The following is a 22420-nucleotide window of genomic DNA, read 5'->3' on the forward strand; positions in this document are numbered from 1 at the left end:
AATGGATGCCGAGTTCTTTCACTCTTGGTGCCTCTGCTCCTGGATTCCCAGAGGCGATGGAGTGGGTTCTGGGGAGAGGATAGGAGCCTTGCTGTGGGGCATTGGGTCCCCACAACTCCATGGTCATCTGAGGAGGCAACTACAGGTGGGGTGACATCTGAACTGCTCGTGTTTGTTGCACCTCAAATTGTGAGGTGCAACAACTCCTCCCTGGCATCTCCAAAATAGGCCTGGGAGAGACTCCTGCCTGTAACCTTGGAGAAGCCACTGCCAGTCTGGGTGGACAATACTGAGCTAGATGGACCAATGGTCTGACTCAGTATATGGCAGCTTCCTATGTTCTTATCTCCAGTATATAATGGGGGGAGAGGGAATTCATGTTCAGCTACAGCACCAATGTAGCATGCATAGGGACTAGAGCTGGCCAACACACTTAAACTGTTCTTTTAAAATTATGCCTGTATTGTTTGCTCCAGTCAAATAAGCAGCTGAAGAATAACAAGCATGCATAATATAATAATGTGTGCATATTATAGTTTTATATTTTAATTTTGGTATCTGTTTTTAATGGCGGATACCTTTCCTGAGGTTAAATTATAGGTGAAAAAGGAATTTGAAAGAGAGAAAAGAGCAAGCAAAACAGAACACATATTGTGCATAAACATAATTTGAGCAGCAGGACTGCTCAACACCATGCTGACCGCGCAAATGGCGTCCGCGCATGCACAGAAGCCATTTACATGCCGACCCCAGCAGCAGCCCTGCAGCCACACAGCGTGGTGTTTAATACCGACAGCGTGGTGGTGGGCGGCAGAGGAGTGGAAGAGGGGCCAATAAGACCTGACTTCCTCCTTTTAAAGGGCCCACTCTCCACCCCCCAGGCTGTGCGTGAAATGCTTCATGCACATCACTACTCATAAGCTTACTTTCCTTAAGGAATGTAGGCTAAAAAAAGGTGCATATTTTAAGATTATTTTGGGTATTGTTTTATTTCTCACAGTGAGCTGCCTCCAAAGGAAAATTAGTCATGACAAAGCACAGTTGAAATAAATGAGACAAATGAGTCATGACTAAGGAACTTCGTTATGACCAACTTTTTTGGATGACAAGGGCCATTTTGGAGGCCGCCACGCCTGCGCAATGGCATGACTCAGGCCACGCAGAGGCCCATTGTGCAGACGCAGCAGCCTCTAAAATGGCTGCCACGCCGGCAGAAAAGGCCCAAACAGGCCGAAGAATGGCCAAACGGGCCGGTTTTGGACCAAAGGGAGGCCAGCAGTGGAAGGGGAACCTCCTCAGACCGCCCCCCTGCCACCTCAGAGAACACCTCCAGAGGGGGTACGTTTTTCCTTTTTAATTTTTTTTTTAAAACAACAACTTGTGAACCCCCCGAATGGGCTGGGGGGGGTATAGTCGAGGATCAGACCAAACGGGGTGGTTCGGTTTGACCTAGAACTGTTGACCGAACTGGTTCGATGTCGAACCTGTTTGCACATCCCTACTTTAGAGTAACTCCAGAGTAACAGTCTGGGAGTCTGTCATAGGACATATAGGTACCCCTACCCTTTTTTGTTGTTTAAAGCAGAGATATAATCACATGTTCCTAGTACCCAAACTGAGAAGGAAAGTAGCAGCTGTCAATAATACCTTGTATTGTTAAGAAAGTGTGAAGGCTGTTGTTCACTTTTTGTGAGTTTTTTAGTAAGTCCCAGTAAATGCATTACCCTGCTTTTGCCTCTGAGAAAGATGGTCTCTTAAGCTGCTTCTGTCTAAAAAGAGACAGAATCCAGAGCTATCTGGGCTGTTTCACTGAAGCATCCTAGGGGAGACCATGGCAGACTACAGCTCGGTTTTCCAGAAGTAATTTCAACGCCCAACCACCAGCTAGTGTGAAGTGTTGAGTGGCAGGGAACGTCCAGTCATAAATAAGCACTAAACTGTTGGTGTAAATACCCTGTTTATAGGTTCATTACATACAACCATGGGGGAGGGGATCTTTTTTTTATCAAAGGAAAGGTTATTTGGGGTCCCTGCCCATCTGAATAATAATACTTAGATTCATATCATGATTTAAAAGTGTTCAGGGTTAGGCTGGTCATGAGATCATCTTGAGGTATTCACCTTGAGGTATTCACCTCACTGAATACCTACAGTTACATTTAAACCAGGGTTGTCTTCGCTCAAACACTTTGCCACTGCACAACATCATAAGCCCTTTCCCACAACATGTTGAGGCTCTTCACACAAGCCGTGTGGAAAGCCTTACCGGGCTCTTAGCCCACTCTCCCCACAGACAAGCAGCCGCTTGTTGCTGGGCGGCCGGATTGGCTGCCCACACGACTACCAGCTCTGTCACGGAGCCGGTGGGGGCTGCAGGGATTGGGGGCTGCCTGGCCCCTGGAAGTCCCAGGATGCCCCATGCGAGTGTGTGGGGCATCCTGGGGAGACCCCCGAGACCAGGAGGCTTGTTTTAGCCTCCCAGTGGGGGTCTCCCTGCAAGTTGCCACGGCATGGAGCCGCGCCTTGGCGACTCACGATCAGGAAAACTGAGTTAGCAGAGCGCTCACTCCGCTAACCCCATTTAAGGGGAGGGCTACTTCGGTGGGCTAGCTGCCAGAGAACCGCCGGGCTCACTCACGAGCCCGGCAGTTCTCACAATGTGGAAAAACTGGACTGGGCTCCTCTAGCCTGGTCTCCCCCCATCGTGAGAATAGCCTCGTTGTGTTCCGGTCATCCAATCACAGCCTCTGAATACCCTCACATGCCTCAAATATGAACAGCAGGTTAGAAACTGTAACATAAAGCACCGATTTACAAAAACAAACCATGCAGGAGGGCATCCAGAGACACTTTTCTTTCTAAAAGCGTATCTGATGGTGAAACAGCATTACAAAATAACTCAAAAAAGGCAGCCAAAAACGATGTTAAGGAAAACCTTGTTCGTGTGTCCAAAAGGAAAGATAGCATCTGGTGTGGTGGACTGTGTGTCAGGCTCAGGGCCAATGGAGACATGATGGGAGCAGGGCTATTTGCTTAAACCGCAGTCTGTCCGAAAAATATAAAATGGATGGGGCTGGGGCAGGTTCTGATTTTTAGAGCCAACACAGTGCAGGTGGGGGCAGGGGAGTACAGGAGGACCTCGTTGATTGCGGGTCCAGCACTCGTGATTTTGTGTATCCGTGGTCGGGTAATTAGCACCTGACCTCAGTATGTGCAATGTTAAATCGGAAAAAATGGGTTAAATCCGCATATCTGTAGATCAGAGGCAGCCAGAAATAACCATGGAGATAATTTTTGGCCACCATTTTGTGCATTAGAGCCATTTTGTGGTTCATTTTGGATTTTTTAAAAAAACCCCGGGGGGGCAGATTTTGGTGCTTTTGGGGGGCATTGCTGGAGGCCCACGCAGTACCACAGTAGGGCACTTTATTTTGCATTCTTCCCCCCGTTTTGGCCTGTTCTGGGCCTGTTTTTTCTGTTGTTTTCCAGCCTCCAGAAACCTAACCCCTGTGATTACATTGCCTGTAATGACCTGGTATTTGTGGATTCCTCATCTGAAGCAATGTTGGGGAACCCCCACAAATACTGAGGTTTTCCTGTACTCAACCTTCTCCCGGCACACAACTTATCTTCCCCAGGCACTTTTCTCCTCAGCTGAGCTCCAACTCCAAAGTGAACTTAGCTATGAGCGAAGTGCTTGCCAGGGAAGGCTATGGGCCAATTCAGTCAATGCCATTGCTGCCCACGCAATTAGGAAGGGGACACACCAAGAGTGTCAGGATGTTTCCAAGGAAGTCCCAATATCCTCTCAGCATGCTCCTTTGTCATGCCCCTCCTCCATTTATATGAAGGGCCCCCTACCCACACTCCAAATAAACAAATATCCCTCATGTTATAAGGAGATGTGCTGGGAGGGTGTTGGGACATCCTCCCAACAGACACACTCTCAGCACATTTCCTTCCTAACTGTGTGAGCAGAGGCAGTATCATCCATACTGGCCCTTGGGGGACGTAACCTATGAGCGTGGTGAGGATTCAGGTCCTGTCACCTTACTATTTTTCCTCAAACAATAAGGCTCCACCCCTGCTCTACACTTGACTGGGCAGACCCAGGTTTAAGCAAACGGATCCACTATCACAAGGGGTAGATCTTTCACAAGGCAAGGTAAGGCAGTCCTTGGGGGCACCAGCAGGAAGGCAAGATGGCCCCTGCTGCTGCCGCCATCAGAGCAGCTCTGACCCTTGCAAGCTTTGCTAGAAGAGTCTCTCCTCACACTCCTGACAAAGCTTGCAAGAAGCACAAAGAGAGAAGAGGAGGCTGCTGGTAACCTTCCCTCCTCCCGGAGTCATTTTCAAAGCCTGCAAGGGTCAGTTTTGAAAGGGGACTGGCTCCCACCAGGGATGTGGGACAAGACAGCTTTTGCTCCCTCCCCTGATTAATATGTCTAATTTGCCCCTTCAGCCAAGGAAACTTGAGTCACAATCAACTCCTCCGCAACTACGAAGCTCACTGGATGGTGTTGGGAAGGTTGCTAGCCTTCAGCCTCCCTTCCCAGCACCCAAAGATTGTTGTGAGGATAATGGGAGAAACCCCTGTCCACTAACCTACACTTCTTGAGGGAAGAAGTGAGGGCATGGCCATGTGATAGCAAATAAACAAACCAGAGAGTCACCAGAGGAACTTTAAGTTGGTTGTGCCAAATGCTTAGTAAGTGAAGGAAGGATCTTGCAACAGAGGCCAACACCCTTCCCAAGTGTTCTGTGGTTTGTTTCTTCCCAACCAAAAATTAAGCAGTGGAACCCAGTTATTTTCAGAAGTCTCTGTTCATTCATCTGTTCAATTCATGTGCCCTGGTCGTTTTAGATATGTCCACAAAGAAGCCCATTAATCAGGAATGTGCCACTTGTGACTACAACTGAGTACTCTGGGGAAGAGAATGGAAACAAGCTGTTTAAATGAATGTACTGCCTAGTCAAGGCTAGCTTGGCATCTGAATTGCAGCTAGGGTGGCCACCAGTGTTTCCTTGTTGAATACAACTCTCATCATCCATAAATGTAAAAATGATAATAATAATAATAAGTAGTAGTAGTAGTAATACACCCATTACAGCAGCATAATTAATGTATGTTCCCTCTCAGACCCCTCTCCCAGAGGAGAGCTGGTCTTGTGGTAGCAAGCATGACTTGTCCCCATAGCTAAGCAGGGTCTGCCCTGGTTGCATCTGAATGGGAGACTTGATGTGTGAGCACTGCAAGATATTCCCCTCAGGGGATGGAGCCGCTCTGGGAAGAGCAGAAGGTTCCAAGTTCCCTCCCTGGCATCATCTCCAAGATAGGGCTGAGAGTTGCCTGCCTGCAACCTTGGAGAAGCCGCTGCCAGTCTGTGAAGACAATACTGAGCTAGATAGACCAAGGGTCTGACTCGGTATATGGCAGCTTCCTATGTTCCTATGTTCCTCTCAAACACTTAAGACTACCAGAGGAGGCCTCACTAGGGCTAGCAACACACCTGTGGGCTGTGTCACAAAAGACAGACGCACCATACATTAGGGCTTGACAAATCTCAGGTGTCAGGGAGCCATGCTACCTAGAAATTTAACTGTGGTGCCTAGACTGGAATATTCAAAGAAAATTGGCCAAAGCCTGCTATACACCCTTTCCCCTTCCCTCCCTATCTACTTCTGTTTGGGCGATCATGACAGACATCTGAGTTATTCCCACAAGATCACATCTTCCAAATTACAGCCCTGCCAGACAGAACATCCGAGCAGTATGCTGATTTGACAGGTCCACTTTGCATTTTCTTAATTTGCCTTTTGCAACTGCCAGGCCTCCTCAAGTGAACCATATCAGTTTGGAGAAAGCCAAGGGAGGACAAGGAGACGAAGTAAGGGAAAGGGGGGAAATGTGATTCAGCACAGCAGAGCCAAAACTCCCATCCATGGACACATTTGGGATTAAATAGTGAAACTAAACCAAACCTGAAGCAGTGAGGCTATTCACACGCGTGTGCAAAACCGGGCGAAGGGAGTCCGGCCTGATTTTGCACTCACGTGTGAACCACTCAATCCCGGTGGCACCATGGTGGCAAACCTGCCTGAGAAGCCTCCCTTCAAAACGAGGTTAGGAGAATGCGTGCTTTCCTAACCTTGTGTTCTTGATCGTCTCTCAGCCGCAGCTGCTTGCAGCTGCGGGACTGCGGGGGGCCTGGGGAGGGGGGATCCCCATGATGTGCAGTGCATTATGGTATTTCCGGGGGGGCGGGGTGACACATCCTTGCCCCTGACCTCTCCTGCTGCCTGGGCGCGCAGGGAATCGTCTGGGTGTGCAGGGAGTACGCCCAGCACAGGAGGGGCGGTCATCTGCAGGGAAGGTAAGTCTAACCCGCCTTCCCCACAGCCCACTCTGGAGCCCTTCTCACAGGTCATGAGAAAGAGCTCAGTGTGTTTTAAGAACATCTGTTGTTTGCCTACTCTCTCTCTCTCTCTCTCTCTATATATATATATGGGAGTAGTAGTGGCGGAGCAGGGAAATGCAGATGTGGAGCCAGCCAAGTGGCAGCCTGGATCCAGCCCCGCCCAGCGGCCCCTCTGATGACGTCCCGTGCGCATGACATCACACGCATGGGGCGTGCCTAAGCCCCAAGAGAAATCCCCTCCCTGCCCACGAGCGCACGCTTGCCCATCCTTTTCAGGCATTTGCTGCCTGAAAGCATCTATTCCCCTTTCTCTCCCTCCAGAGGGGAATAGTAGCCCACTCTTAGTAGTCTGGACTTGGGGGGGGGTGTTCATTTGGGGCTCTTCCAGAGCCCGAGCCATGCCCCCCTGGGGGCTTCAGCAGCCCCTACCATTGGCGGCCCGGGTTCTTTGAACCCATTTGCACAATGGTGGCTATGCCCCTGGGGAAATGCTTGACTAACAAGCAGAAGGTTGCCGGTTCGAATCCCCGCTGGTACTATATTGGGCAGCAGTGATATAGGAAGATGCTGAAAGGCATTATCTCATACTGCACGGAAGATGGCAATGGTAAACCCCTCCTGTAGTCTACCAAAGAGAAAACCACAGGGCTCTGTGGGCGACAGGAGTCAAAATCAACTTGACGGCACACTATCATATTTCTATACCGCCTGATATGTACATCTCTAGACTATGTACAAAATGTATATCCCATTCTTCCTCCAAGAAGCCCAGAGAGGTGTACATGGTTGAGTTTATCCTCCCAACAACCTTGTGAGGCAAGTTAGGATGAGAGTTAAATGACTGGCCCAGAGTCACCCAGTGAGTTCCATGGCTGAATGGAGATTTGAACTCTGGTCTCCCCGGTCCCTGCAGCCAAATTGGATAAGATATGGAGATCTGTGATTGAATCTTCCACTGCTCTAAACCAGGGCTGCATAACTTTGGCCTTCCAGCTGTTGTTGTACTATCTATCTATCTATCTATCTATCTATCTATCTATCCCACCTGATATAGAAATCTCCACACTGGCCAATAGTCGGGAATGATGGAGTTGTAGTAGAACAACAGTAGAAGGGCCAAAGTTGTGCAGCCTTACTCTACCACTGTGGTCCCAAATCTAATCCTTCCCTGCCTACCCCCAGCTGCTCTAATATTTGTTTTAAAGTCTCATCTAGTTTAGCCCTGATTTAGCAATAGCAATAGCAATAGCACTTACATTTATATACCGCTCTATAGCCGAAGCTCTCTAAGCGGTTTACAATGATTTAGCATATTGCCCCCCAACACTCTGGGTACTCATTTTACCGACCTCTGAAGGATGGAAGGCTGAGTCAACCTTGAGCCCCTGGTCAGGATCGAACTTGTAACCTTCTGGTTACAGGGCGGCAGTTTTACCACTGCGCCACCAGGGGCTTTAGTAGCTGTTCTTATGTGGGACTGATTTTTTAAAACACAAACCTAAACTACTGATGTGCAAGGAATAGGATTTAAGTTCCGTTCCAAGCTCAGATTGGAACACAAATCCTCAGAAGTTTCCGTTTGAATGACAATGTTCTGACTCGGAACATTTCGAGGGTCAGGGATGTGCTTCCACTGTCCAGGAGTGCTTCTAGAGCATAAGGAGCAGAAGCAAAATCATAGTGCTCTTGCAGTATTGTCTACTCTGACTGGCAGCAGCTCTCCAAGGTTTCAGGCAGGAGTCTTTCTCAGCCCTACCTGGAGATCCCCACGGACTGAACTTGGGACCTTCTGCATGCAAAGGTCCCACTGAGCTATGGCCCCAACCCCTTGAATGTGAGAAGAGGTTTTCAACATGCAAACCAGTGAGCTGGCCAGAGATAAATCTCTCTCAGCCCTATCTTGGGATGCTGCCAGGGAGAGAAATTGGAACCTTCTGCTCTTCCCAGAGCGGCTTCATCCCCTGAGGGGAATATCTTGCAGTGCTCACACATCAAGTCTCCCATTCAGATGCAACCAGGGCAGACCCTGCTTAGCTATGGGGACAAGTCATGCTTGCTACCACAAGACCAGCTCTCCTCGCCTCGGTAGTTCCCAAGGTTCTGGCGCCAAAAAGAAAAAAAGTTCCCAGAAGCCTTCCCACCACCCCACATTTAATGAACTGGGGAGGAGGGGAGAGAGAGAAAAGGAGGAGGAGAGGAAACAGCCCCCTGCTGCTTTGGTGCAGCCGTTTATCCTAAATATCATTCAGCACTCACTTTCGCCACCATTTGTCTTCCCAGATGAAAAGGCCAAATGCTATTTCTGAAACGTGTTCCCTCTAGAGTTCTCCTGGCAAGCCGCCAAGGAAAGGGAGTTCCACATATACGGAGCAGCGATTAAGAACATCTCCCTGTATGAGAGCCAGGGCAGTGCAGGGCCTAGAGCAGGGCTGCACAACTTCGGCCTTAGGAACATAGGAAACTGCCATATACTGAGTCAGAGCATTGGTCCATCTAGCTCAGTATTGTCTTCACAGACTGGCAGCAGCTTTTCCAAGGTTGCAGGCAAGAATCTCTCTCAGCCCTATCTTGGAGAAGCCAGGGAGGGAACTTGAAACCTTCTGCTCTTCCCAGAGCAGCTTCATCCCTTGAGGCAAATATCTTGCAGTGCTCACACATCAAGGCTCCCATTCAGATGCAACCAGGGCAGACCCTGCTTAGCTATGGGGACAAGTCATGCTTGCTACCACAAGACCAGCTCTCATCTCCGCTAGCTGTCTTCTGGCTGTCATTGGACTACAACTCCCATCATCCCCAACAACATGGCCAACTGTCAGGGATGACTGGAGTTATACTCCAACAACAGCTGGAGGGACAAAGTTGTGCAGTCTGGGCATTGAGTGTGGGACTCAGACAGGGGGTGGCGGGGGGAGTCCAGCTTCAGATCCCTGCCAGTCGCTGTCTCTTAGCCTAACCTACCATACAGGCTGGCTGCAAGGAGAAAAGGGGAATTATAAATGCTGTCCTAAGCTCCTTAAAGGATAAATATAACAATACATTCGGGTTTAGGATTGCCAACTAGCTAGAGAAATTCATTCTCTGGGTCAGTGGCTAGAAGCGAAGAATATAACGCTGGGGAGCTGGGGTGTGTGGAATGCAGAGTCAATGTTGTCACTGGTGATTTCCCTACAGCCTACAGGCTGTCGTTTAGGGGCACTCTGTCATAGGTGGGAACATAGGCAGCTGCCATATACTGAGTCAGACCACTGGTCCATCTCGCTCAGCACTGTCTACCCAGACTGGCAGCGGCTCCTCCAAGGTTGCAGGCAGGAGTCTCTCTCAGCCCTATCTTGGAGATGCCAGGGAGGGAACTGAGGACATGCTCTTCCCAGAGCAACGCCATCCCTTAATGGAAATTTCTTAGAGTGCTCACACATCAAGTCTCCCATTCAAATGCAACCAGGGTGGACCCTGCTTAGCTAAGGGGACACGTCATGCTTGCTACCACAAGACCAGCTCTCTTGGTCCATACCAAGATTTATTTTAGTAGGTGCCCAAGCACTCTGCACATGCATAATGGCTTAGAGTCTTTACTTCTTCTTTTTTTTAATAAAAAGAAAAACAGAAGCTCACTCCCTTCACAAAGGAAACACACTCTTGAAATATTCAAGCATTTTTACTTATTCTCTAACAACATTCTATTCCTTTTAGGGAGGATACTTTGCACATGCTCAGAGGCTCTCCTATGGAGAAGGCAGAATTTTTCAAAACAAAATCTGGCAACTCTATTCAGACGGTACTGTTAATTTAAAGCGCTTAAGACAATTGTCGGGAATACAAGCAAGGAGAGGGTCTCATAACTTTCTACTCCCCGGATGTGTCTACACCAGGCCTGCTCAACTTAGGCCCCCCAGCTGTTTTTGGACTACAACTCCCATAATTCTCAGCCACAGCAGCCAATAGCCAGGAATTATGGGAATTGTAGGCCAACATCTGCAGGAGGGCCGAAGTTGAGCAGGCCTGGTCTACACTAAATAATTGAACCATTTCAAACCAGTTTTAAGTGGAGGGCCACTGGACCCATCAGGGCTCCTGTCCTATTCACAGGACAGGAGCCTGTGAATAGGAGCCCCCTCCATCACTTCTGGAACTCCAGGAGCAAAGGCCAAGCTCCAGCTCCCGAAGCAGAGTGCTCATTCGGCTGCCCAGGGCCTCCCCCACAATGAGTCGACTAAGGAGGAGGGAGAGGCCAGCAGAGCTGCCTACTTTGGACTGGAGCCAGCCTGAGATCCAGGAAGGAGCAAGGCTCCTGGATATCATATAACCCTACATTTGGAGCTAACCTTTGCTGGATCAAGAGCTTACCTTCCAGCTGGATTTGCTAGACCTGAATGCAGACACCTTGTCACATCACAGGGTCAGCCAATCAGTGCTAGTTCCCCATGAACTTGATCTTGAAGTAAACGTAAAGTGTAAAGTGTGCCCTTGAGTCAGTGTTGACTGCTGGCGACCTCAGAGCCCTGAGGATGGTACATATATACAAAACGCAGCAAGGAGATATCTCCAGAAGATTCATTATTCACATTTATACTTTGCAGGACAGATGTACCCATCCCTGGATCTAGATGCAACTGCTATGAAAATCCACATCTGTAAGCAGGGATCTCTATACTCTGCACTTAAAAAAAAAAAAAGCAAGTTTCTGGCCCTCATGGACATGGAGATACATTTGATAGCATATAGCCAATGGCAGTAAAATCTCAGAACACACAAGGGTAGCTAACTAATAGGAACTGCTTCTTATGTAGCTTTGCACCCTTTTCCTGTCCCCAACCAGTCAAAGCAGATTAAATTATGCAAAATAAGCAAAATTGTCTGTTTCAGCCTTTCTTGGCACAGAATTTAGATTTTTGTTTCTTTTAGATTGTGAGCTCTTCGAGGATAGGAAATCATCTTATTTATTTTTCTATGTAAACCACTTTGTGAACTTTGGGTTAAAAGCGCCATATAAATATCAACAGTCGTTATACCGTAGTTGTCTAGTTGAAAGCACACACATTCCTCTGGATATGAGGAATGAAGGTTTAGGAACATAGGAAGCTGCCTTATACTGAGTCAGACCATTGATCCATCTAGCTCAGTACTGTCTACACACAGACTGGGTTATCATTCAGAAGTAAGGGTGGGCCAGGCTGTCCACCGACCAGAAGGTAGCAGGCAGGGCAAATATTCAATGTAAGTAAATAAATAAATGTGATGATGCAACTACATGCAGCAGCCAGGGAAGGGGAAACCAAATAACAGGATTTGACTTGAGCATGCTGCCTGCAGAGAGCACAGAAAGACTGATATTTGCACAAAGGATCTCTATTTTTACTTTTGCTTTTTCAAATCTCAGAATGTCTTACAGCAACATCAAAACTAATAAAACCACAGCAATTAAATCAATGGCCCAATAACATGCGACTCACAGTGTATGCCAAACAAAACCAGCAGGACAGGAAAAACCAAAATCTAGCCTATACCAATAGCACAAAAGGTCTGGCCTGATAGAAAAGTCTTTATGCCCTGCTAAAAGAGTGCAGATCTGATGGTTTTCATTTGGGAGGGAATACCACACTATGGGAACCACCAGTAAGAAAACACTGGCCAGCATCCACATTAACCCTGTATACACAGAGCCAAAAAAAGCATGTGTGTAGCAGCTGCATGCCTCCCCCAGAAACACTCTGTGCAACACTCACATATGTTCCAGAGGGTCAGGGGCATATTTGTGTGTTGGACAGGGAGCTTCTGGGGGAAGGAGAGATTGGCAAAAACTGTCCCTCTCCTGCACTTGAGCGCATGCGCTTCAGAAGTGGGCATGCATCCACCGCACATGGATGTTGTTGACTCCACATGTGGATGTCAGCCACTATTCCTAATGGAGGATAGGCCTCCCTCATTGGTGGTATGCACAGTAAGGCTTCATTACTCATGCTTAATGTTCAGAGAGCAGATTCATACAGGAGAAAGTTGATCTCAAATATCACAGTACAACTGCCCATGTGGTATGGGGGAAGTCGAATCCATCCAACATGTTTTGTTGCGCTGTCCATTATATAGAAATTTAAGATGTTCCTTCCTTACTCCTCTTCTGACACCCTTCCCAGGTTGCTCTGGAGATTTTTATGTTTCCTATCTTCTTGCGGATAGAACTTTAGATGTCACCTTTAAGGCGGCTAAATTCTGTTCTATTGCAGTACTGTTGCGGCAGCGAGCTTTTCCTTGATTAATTTTAAAATTTTATTGATCATTTGTTTGTGGATATTCATCTATATATTTAAATATTTCACTTCCTTATTGTATTTTTCTATGCTATGAGATGTTTTGTTACGTTATATTATGCTGACCTTGGGTCGCAAATAAAGAACTTTGACTATCACAGTACAAGGCCATATAGGACTTCAAAAGGGGGGGGGGAAAGCCAAGCAGCCAAACAAACCAGCATCTTGAATTTGGTCCAGACACAAACTGAAAGTTAGCAAAGCTCTTATAAAGCTGGTGCACTACAGTCCTTGCGTACAACCCCAGAAAACAGCCAAGCTGCTACATTCTTGATCGGTTTCCAGACAACCTTCAAGGACAGCCCTACACACAGCACACTACAGCAGTCAAGTTGAGAAGTTATCAGAATATGCAAAATGGTTAGAAAGTCCAGGATGGGTGGCAGACGAGCTGAAGCTGGTGAAATGCACTCTTGGCCAAAGTTGCCCCCAAGTCAGATTCATGAGGCAACCCAAGATGCGGACCTTATCCTTCAGGAGGAGTTTAACCTCTCTAAGACAGAAATATCCACAGGTTTCTTGGTCCTTCAGCCTGCCACAAAAAGCAACACCATCTTGTTTAGAATGAATTTCAATTTATTCACCCTCATCCAGTCCACAATTGATGCCAACAAATATTCAGAGACCTACCTGCTATACTTGGATTTGATGTAAAGGAGAAATAGTTGAGTGTCTTCAGAACATTGCTGGCATCTCGCCCCCCAATCCCCGGATAACCTCTCCCAGCAGTTTCTTGTAGGGGTCAAATGACTTAGGGCAGAAGTTCTCAAACTGTGCTGTGTGGTCCATTAGTGATCTATGAACTCCATCCAAGTAGTCTGCAAAAAGCTTGCAGACCAATTGAGAATATCTGTCGTTTGTCCTGCACCTCCTTTTAATTTGTTTTTAAAATTATAAATGAGTTATGTGCTTTGACTCATAGAACAAAAGAAGTGGTCTGCCAAGACCGAACAAAATTTCAAGGGGTCAATGGAAAAAAAGTTTGAGAATCTCTGATTTAGGGCAAGGGTTCCCAACCTCAAGTCCCAGATATGGTCCCCAACTACTATTACAGCTACAAATATTTATACACTGCTTTTCGACAGAAGTCCTCAAAGCAGTTTACAAAGAAAAACAGTAATAACTAAAGATGGCTCACCGTCCCCAAAGGGCTCACAATCTAAAAAGAAACATATGGTAGACACCAGCAACAACCACTGGAGAGATGCTGTGCTGGGGTTGGATAGGAACAGTTGCTCTCCCGCTGCTACTGTAAATATAAGAGAGCCACCACTTTAGAAGGTACCAAAGGCCGTTATGGCTAGGAATTATGGGAGTTGTAGTCCATCTGGGGACTCAATGTTGGGAACCACTGACTTGGAGGAGAGAAGGGAACCCTGTATCATTACTGCCAAGAGGTCAAATGGTCACCCCCCAGCACTACCTTCTGAAATCTAGTTGAGCCATTACAAAACAGAACCCAACTGCAAATGAACCTATTAACCTGCCTTGTAGTAAATAAGACAATTGGTCCATCCAGCATAGTTTTGTTTACTCCGGCTGGCAGCAACACTCTCAGGGGCTCGGGACAAAGTATACACATACGTATGTATGTATGTATGTATGTTCGTACGTACGTATGAATATATGGCTATGAATCAGCGGAGGTGGGGAACTGCCCGTCCCCCTGAAGGCTCATGCTTCCTAGCCCAGCTGTTTGAAATGTTTGTTAGAGGAAGGTCTGCACCTTGGTGGGAGAGCCTCTACTGCGCAGGCAGAAGGCCCAGGTCCAACCCAGCCAGTGTGGTGTAGTGGTTAGAGTGCTGGACTAGGAGCGTGGAGACCCGAGTTCAAATCCCCATTCAGCCATGATACTAGCTGGGTGACTCTGGGCCAGACACTTCTCTCTCAGCCTAACCTACTTAACAGGGTTGTTGTGAAGAGAGAAACTCAAGTATGTAGTACACTGCTCTGGGCTCCTTGGAGGAAGAGCGGGATGAAAAAATAAAATAAAATAAAATAAAATAAAATAAAATAAAATAAAATAAAAAACAAACCCTGGCATCTCCAGGCAGGGCTGGGAAAGATACACCTGAAACCCTGGAGAGCTGCTGCCAATCAGAGTAGACAATACTGAGCTGGACAGACCAATAGTCTGACTCAGAATAAGGCAACTTGCTATGTAACCTAAGTTAACTAGGGGAGCCAGAAGTCAGACCTGAGACCTTCTGCATGCAAACCATGAGGCTATTCCCACGATCACTGGAAAGTGGACTAAGGGAGCTGAGCCCGCTTCCCAGTGATTATTGGAACCACCGGGCTCCGTTCCATGGTGGCTAGCCCTCCTCGGAACCCCTCCCCTACGGTTCACAGAGTGCTCGGTCCGTTAACCGTGTTTTTGTGGTCGTGAGACGCTGCGACGCAGCTTCGTGCCATGACAACCCTCGAGGAGACTCCAACAAGCCTCCTGGCCTCGGGGGTTTCTCCAGGATGCCCTGCACACGTGCGGGGCATCCTGGGACTTCTGGGGAACACGCGGCCCCCGATCCCCACCACCCCGCCAGCTCTGTGACAGAGCCGGCAATCGTGGGAGAGGCCGATCCGGCCGCCCAGGGACGGCTCCCCACACAAACCCTCATGGCACTTGACACTAATGGTGTGAAGCACCGCCCTGTGCGCTGCCACTGGGCTATGGCCCCTCCCTGATCCTCACAAATGATCCATGAGGATACAATGGTCAGTGGTACAGAAAGCTGCTGAGAGGTCCAAGACAGTCCACAGGTTACATAGCAAGCGGCCTTAGACGGAGTCAGACTGCTGGCCCATCGAGCTCAGTACTGTCTATACTGCCTGGCAGTGGCCCTACAGAGCTTCAGACAAATATTTCCCAGCCGTCCCTGGAGATGCCAGGGATTGAACCTGGGCCTTCTGCATGCAAAGCAGACAGCTACAGTCCTTTGCCTAACAAAGATCTCCCAACAGCAGGGAAGCACAGGACCTTGCCTATGCGAAGCAGATGCCCTTTCAGTGAACTATGGGCCTTCCCCAAAAGCTTACCTGGCTGGGAATCAAAGCCGGGTCACGGGCAGTGAGAGTGCCAAATCCTGGCCAACCACTAGGCCCCCAAGTCACAGGGCAACTCTTCCTTTCTTAGTTAAGAAAGGGGGCAACCCAAGCAATCTTGGTCTCAAAGCCTGACTGGGTGCCAGATCAAAATGAATCCAGAAAACCCATCCCATCCCACAGAGCCTGGAGTGAGCTGGCAATCATCCACTCCCACCAACACCTTGCCAACACCTTGGCTAAGGGCCAGACTACATATTACATTAATAATGTGCTTGACCTTGAAACATCTTCTTTTTCTTCCCGAAATAGAAGCCTACAGGCAGGGTGGGGGTGGGGGGGGAGACTACATGGTTGCTGCTTTATACTGAGTCATGCCCTTGGTTCATTAGCTCAGTTTTGTCTACACTGACTGGCAGTAGCTCTCCAAAGTTTCGGATGGGATTTCCCTAGCCCTTCTTAGAGACACCACGGATTGAACCTGGGACCTTCTGCAATTAAAGCGGATGCTCTTCCACTGAGCTATGGTTCTTCCCCAATCTTTGATCAGAACTTTGGCAAAGAAGGACTTTGCCCCTGCTATGCCCACCTCCCATAACTGCTACCCTGCTATTTGCCCCAGGATGGTAACTCTCTCTGGGGCCAGTGTTCCCTCTAAGGCGTGCACATGCTGACGTGTTTTTTTAAATGTCCGCTCAGTTAATTTTAGATCCTGCTCAGGCTGAATCAGGAAGGCCCCCACTCTGAATGCACATGTGCACACACTGCCTTGATATTGCCACCCAGAATAAAACTCATTCTGCACACAGATGAAAAAAGATTAGAGGGAACACTGACTGGGACTAATGAAAGATTTCCTCCCAGGGCAAATAAAAGCCGCAGGGTGGCAAGAAATCCAAACTGAGACTATGGCAGAGGGAAAGGGTAAATGTTCTCCTCTCCTATACTATGGTCCCAATCTGGATTCCACCACTCTTAGGGAAGAAGGACCAAGTACATCAAGGCCCAGCATGTTATTAACATAATGTGCCGTTTAGCCCTAGGGAGGAAATATTTGGAACTGGCCCCTATAACTGTTTAACTCAGGGGTTTTCAACATTTTTAAAAACAAATGTCTCAAGCTTTCTGTCTCAAAGCTTCAGTTCAGGTACTCCATATAAGCACCCAGGAATCGTGACCACCCCAGAAGTAAATCTTTCCAAAGTTGGTGGAAACAAAATGCAAGCTAAGTGACTCTGCCCTAGAATGAGGCAAAAAACCCATTTTAAAAACCACACCACCAACTAACTATGCTGTGGTTTCCTTCTCCCCCCCCCCCCCACCTTCTGAAGCCTCATGGCCAGAGATTCACAGCATACCCTTGTCCTGACCTCTCCCTCCTCTTCTCCATGTGACTGGCTAGATAGGTGCACAGGCCCAGCTCATCACTCCCTTGGCCTGACTGAGGCTCAGCATTACACACCTGACCGGGCCCCACGCCTCCCATCTCTTGTTGTGACAGGCTGGCTATCCAGGATTTCCCTGGCTGCCAAGCCTGTCAGTCAGGTTGAAGGAGGACGGGCTGAGCCTGAGCAACAAATATATACTGCTTTTCAACAAAAGTTTCCAAAGTGGTTTACACAGAGAAATAACAAACAAATATATAAATAAATAAGATGGACCCTTGTCCCCAAAGGGTTCACTATCGAAAAAGAAACACAAGATAGACACCAGCAACAGTCACTAGAGGTACTGTGCTGGGTGTGGAGAGGGCCAGTTACTCTCCCCCTGCTAAGAGAATCACCACGTTAAAAAGGTGCCTCTTTGCCTAGTTAGCAGGGGGTTGCTATCTTAGCCAGCCAATCATGTGGAGAGGAGGAGGAAGGGATGCTGCCTGACACTCCTCCCTCTCCCTTCTGGGAGATGGAACCAATGGTTTAGCATGCACATGAGCCATGGAGATGGAAGAGTTCTGTGTGTCCTGTGTATCCCTCATGAGGCTTCAACGTACCCCTGGGTGAAAACTCCTGGTTTAACTTTAAAATATCCAGAACAAGCTTTTTCAACTGAGACCATATAGCCACTTTTCTTGCTGGGAATTCTTAACCCATTAAAGAGCTACTAATGATCCCTTGGATCTGGACCAACAGTTCCTCCCACACTCAACAAGCCACCATTCGCATGAATGAAAAGCCCTTTCAAATAAACACAACATCCAGAAAGAACGGTGCAACTACCAAAAAAAAAAAAAAAAAAAATCTATGTAGCTCCAGTGACTTCTTCAAATAAGCTAAATTTCCATGATTTAATAGTGACATAAATAAGATTTTAAAATAATTTAAAATGAATTTGAGGGGTATGAAATAGTATGGCTCTCAGATTGGACATAGAAGCAAACTAGTATCCAGTGCAATTCCTGAAAAACTGGGCTATCTTCAGGTGTCAGCAATGGAAAGGCATTCAATAAAAACATCAGAGGAGCATTTGGACACATCCATCCCCTATAAATTCTGACATAAGTCATAACAGATGCAAGCAATTTTATCTTCAACAAAACAAAACATATGCAAAACTGTACATACCTGGCGCAATTTGCACTTGAAAGCTCAGGTTGGACACAATATGCAACTTATACTTGTCAGAAGTATAAACATGTAACTTGTACATGTCAGGAGTATAAAGTGAAGGCTGTGCCGTACGTTACAGAATGGATCTTTCACGCAGGTAACAACATGTCTCCTGGGTGTAGATGGTCACATGTCACAATTGCACCGATGGATATTCCATTGTGGCTTTCCAGTGTTTGTACACTGAAAAGCTTGGATAGCTTTAAAAGGGGCTTAGACAAAATTGTGGAGGACAGGTCTATCAATGGCCACCAGTCCTGAAGGCTAGAGGCTGCCTCCAGGCTAAGAGGCAGGATGCCTCTGAATATCAGTTGCAAGGGAGAGCAATGGCAAGAGAGGGAGCATGCCTTCATCTCCTGCCTCGGGGCTTCCCAGAGGCATCTGGTGAGCCACTGTGGAAAACTGGATTGCTGGAATAGATAGGCCTTGGGCCTGATCCAGCAAGGCTCTTCTTATGTTCTTAGTTAGGAAAGCCCAGGCAATATCCCATTTGGATTACTGTAATGTGTTGCTGTACATGATGCTGCCCATGGAAGCTTCAGCTAGTGCAAAATGCTGTTGCCAGAGTGTCGTTAGGGGCCAGGTGGTGGTATGAACATATCACTCCAATTTTTCAGGAATTGCACTGGATACTAGTTTGCTTCCAGGACTAAACCAAGATGCTACTTTTAACCCTTAAAGCCCTAAACAGCTCAGGCCCTGAGTTTCTGAATGTCTGCTCCCAGTAGAATCTGCCCTCCTCACAAGATTGGCTAGGGGGCTCTGCTCCTCTCCTGCTCCCCCCCCCCACTACAACTGGGATTCAGAGCGAGGCATCTTGCCTCTGAACCTGGAGACTGCATATCATCATCAAGACTAATAGCCATTGGTAGACATATCCTCCAGTAATTTGGCTAATCCAGGGGTTCTCAACCTTGGGTCCCCAGATGTTCTTGGACTACAACTCCCATCATCCACAATCACAATCAACTCACATCATCCCCAGCCACAATGACAATCCTTGTTGTGGCTGGGGATAATGGGAGCTGTAGTCCAACAATGTCTGGGGACCTGAGGTTCAGATATTGAACGCTGAGCGAATTCCATTTTAAACCATCTAAGCTAGTATTTGGTTTTCTTGGTAGAATACAGGAGTGGTTTACCATTGCCTTCTCCCGCGCAGTCTGAAATGATGCCTTTGTCATTGTCACTGAAGTGATCATCCGCCTCCAGCACCTTCCTATATCACGGCTGCCCAATATAGGTGCCTGCTTGCTTTAGCTGGGCAGCTGGGAAAGTTGGAGAAATGCTAGGGAAAGTTGAAGGAAAGAGAAGAAGAGGACGACCAGCAGCAAGGTGGATGGACTTGATTACGGCAGCAATGAATGCACCACTGAGAGACCTTAAAGGCCAAGCTGAAGACAGATCATCCTGGATAGAATCTATCTATGTGGTCGCTAAGAGTTGACACCGACTTGACAGCACTTAATCAATCAATCAAGCTAGTAGTTATCACCAGTGTTTCTCTAAGGCACATGCATGCTTGTGCGCACACACCATTCATTCATTCATTCATTTGTACACTTATATCCCGCTTTTTCCTCCGAGGAGCTCAGAGTGGAGTACATGCTTAATTTTATCCTCACAACAACCCTGTGAAAGGTAGTTGTTAGGCTGAGAGATACACGAGTTGTTAGGCTGAGAGATACACGACTGACCCAGAGCCACCCAGTTAGTTTCATGGTTGAATGGGAATTCGAACTTGGGTCTTCCCAGTCCTAGTCCAACACTCTAACCACTATGCTATGCTGGCTCTTTGATGTCTACTCAGTTAAATTTAGATGTTGCTCAGGCTGAATTAGGACGGCCCCATTCTGAATGCACGTGCACACACACTGCCTTGATACTACCACTGAGAACAAAACTTATTCTACACACAGTTGAAAAAAAATTAAAAGGAACACTGATCATCACATCCTGTGGCAGTGAATTCCATAGATTAACTATGCACTTTGTGAAGAAGTGCTTCATTTTGTCTTGTCTTCTGCCAATCTGTTCCAGTGGATGCCCTGGGTTGTATTGTTATTGGAGCAAGAGAAAAACTTCCCTCTATCCACTTTCTCCACACCATGTATGGCGTATGTCTCTGTCATATGTCTCTCCTCAGAGAGGAGAGCTGGTCTTGTGGTAGCAAGCATGACTTGTCCCCATAGCTAAGCAGGGTCTGCCCTGGTTGCATCTGAATGGGAGACTTGATGTGTGAGCACTGCAAGATATTCCCCTCAGGGGATGAAGCCGCTCTGGGAAGAGCAGAAGGTTCCAAGTTCCCTCCCTGGCACCATCTCCAAGATAGGGCTGAGAGAGATTCCTGCCTGCAACCTTGGAGAAGCCGCTGCCAGTCTGTGAAGACAATACTGAGCTAGCTAGACCAATGGTCTGACTCAGTATGTGGCAGCTTCTCATGTTCCTATGTTCCTATGAATATCAGTTGCTGCGGAGCAATGGGAGGAGAAGGGGCATGCCCTCATCTTCTGCTTCCAAGCTTCCTAGAGGCATCTGACTGGATACTGTGGGTAGCAGGATAATGGATCTTTGGTATGTTCCAGCAAAGCTCTTTTTATATTCCAATGAAACTGTGTGGATGGAAGCTTATTTTTTTAAACACAGCTTATGAAACATGGGCAATCTTTTTTTGTTTCCATATCTACATTTTCTGTGGAAATGAAAATCAGGGATGTGCGCGAAGCCGTTCGTAGGCTCATGCATGCGTGCCCGGTACTTCCGGGCAGCAGGGAGGTATGAGCCTTGAAAAACGGAGCGATGGCCAGGGGGGTGGGGAGTGGAGGGAGGGGGAAGTGCACCCTCCGCTGCCCTTTAAGTGTGACCCGCCCCCCTGCCTCCAAACCACCCCCGCCCGGTTCCGTGCACATCCCTAATGAAAATCTGGACATGGAAACAAAAAAAAGAGCACCTAAGCTGTGTTTAAAATAATAAGCTTCCACAAACAAATTTCATTCATGGAGGTCAAGTCTGTAAATGTCCTGCTGCACCATTACAGCAGACCTACACTAGGTAACAGAAACCACAAAGCGTCCTGTGGCACCTTTAAAAGGCAACCCATTTATGGTGGCAGAAACTTTCATAGGCTGAAGCCCACTTTGTCAAATGCATGAAAGGATATCCTAAGTTGGCAGGGATACAGACACATGCATGCAAAGCAAAAAGGGAGGGGGGAATCAGGAGGCCCAAAGGTCATAATATGCAAAAGGGTACTGGTAAAAGCAGGGGGAGGCAACCTTGGCTCTCCAGCTGGGGCTGAAATACAACTCCCATCATCCCCAGCCACAACTTAGGGAGGCAACAGCTGGATAACTCTTTTTTACTTGGGCTGCCTGCCCCCGGGTAAAAGCATCACATTTCCATACAAGATAAAAACAAAGTGGCCCTTTCCCAGCTGGAAGTCACTGGTGATACATCAGCATAAGAAGAAAGTTCCCTTTAAAACAGACGAGGCACATCACAGTTGTACAACTGCGCAAGCACAAGCCCACTTGTGACAGTACAACATGGGTCTAGAGCACAAGCTCCAGACTTCGAACAGGTATCTAGCACAACGGTTTTGCATCAGTGCAATGTCCTTTCGCAAGCCCTTCATTAGTCAAGATGTCAGCCAATAACAACAACAATCATTATTATTATTTATTATTATTATTATTGATAATAATTATTGTTATTGTTATTCAATAAATTAATATAATATAATATAATATAATATAATATAATATAATATAATATAATATAATATAATATAATATAATATAATATCCCACACCTTCACAGTGTCCCTGGGCGGCTCACAAAATCAAATCTGTAATAAAACCAGGCAATACAGGAACAAATCTATAAACAGTCAAAACGCTGGTAAACAACACAAAGGTAAAATTCACAAAGGGAGAGATAAAAGTCGAAGTACTTTTAACTTGTCAGTCTAATTGGGGACCCCACAGAAAAGGCCCCATGCCTTATGGCCACTGAGCAAAACATAAAAGCAGGGCTTCAGTGGGTGATC

The 22420-nt window shown here is 47.3% G+C and overlaps 1 protein-coding gene and 1 long non-coding RNA gene across 7 annotated transcripts in view; one reads left to right on the forward strand and one right to left on the reverse strand.

The window, feature by feature from the left end:
* The window catches only part of PBX2 (PBX homeobox 2), a 54836-nt gene that overhangs the window by 26773 nt on the left and 5643 nt on the right, over positions 1-22420 (reverse strand). Inside the window, exon 1 of one of the 6 annotated variants that reach the window (XM_053291637.1) lies at positions 19515-19524. The exons of 4 other annotated variants lie outside the window; for them this stretch is intronic. The gene's annotated coding sequence lies outside the window, so the exon portion shown is untranslated. Of the gene's footprint in view, positions 1-2935; positions 2956-19514; positions 19525-22420 lie in introns of those variants that run through there. One more of the 6 variants, XM_053291638.1, reaches the window with a different exon arrangement.
* Positions 953-12824, forward strand: LOC128343139 (uncharacterized). Its single transcript, XR_008315346.1, has 3 exons — positions 953-1338; positions 10110-10194; positions 10997-12824. It is a non-coding gene; the product is annotated as an uncharacterized LOC128343139 (long non-coding RNA).

This window comes from Hemicordylus capensis, chromosome 2 (assembly GCF_027244095.1).
Source record: "Hemicordylus capensis ecotype Gifberg chromosome 2, rHemCap1.1.pri, whole genome shotgun sequence".
In the NCBI taxonomy this organism is placed as follows: domain Eukaryota; kingdom Metazoa; phylum Chordata; class Lepidosauria; order Squamata; family Cordylidae; genus Hemicordylus; species Hemicordylus capensis.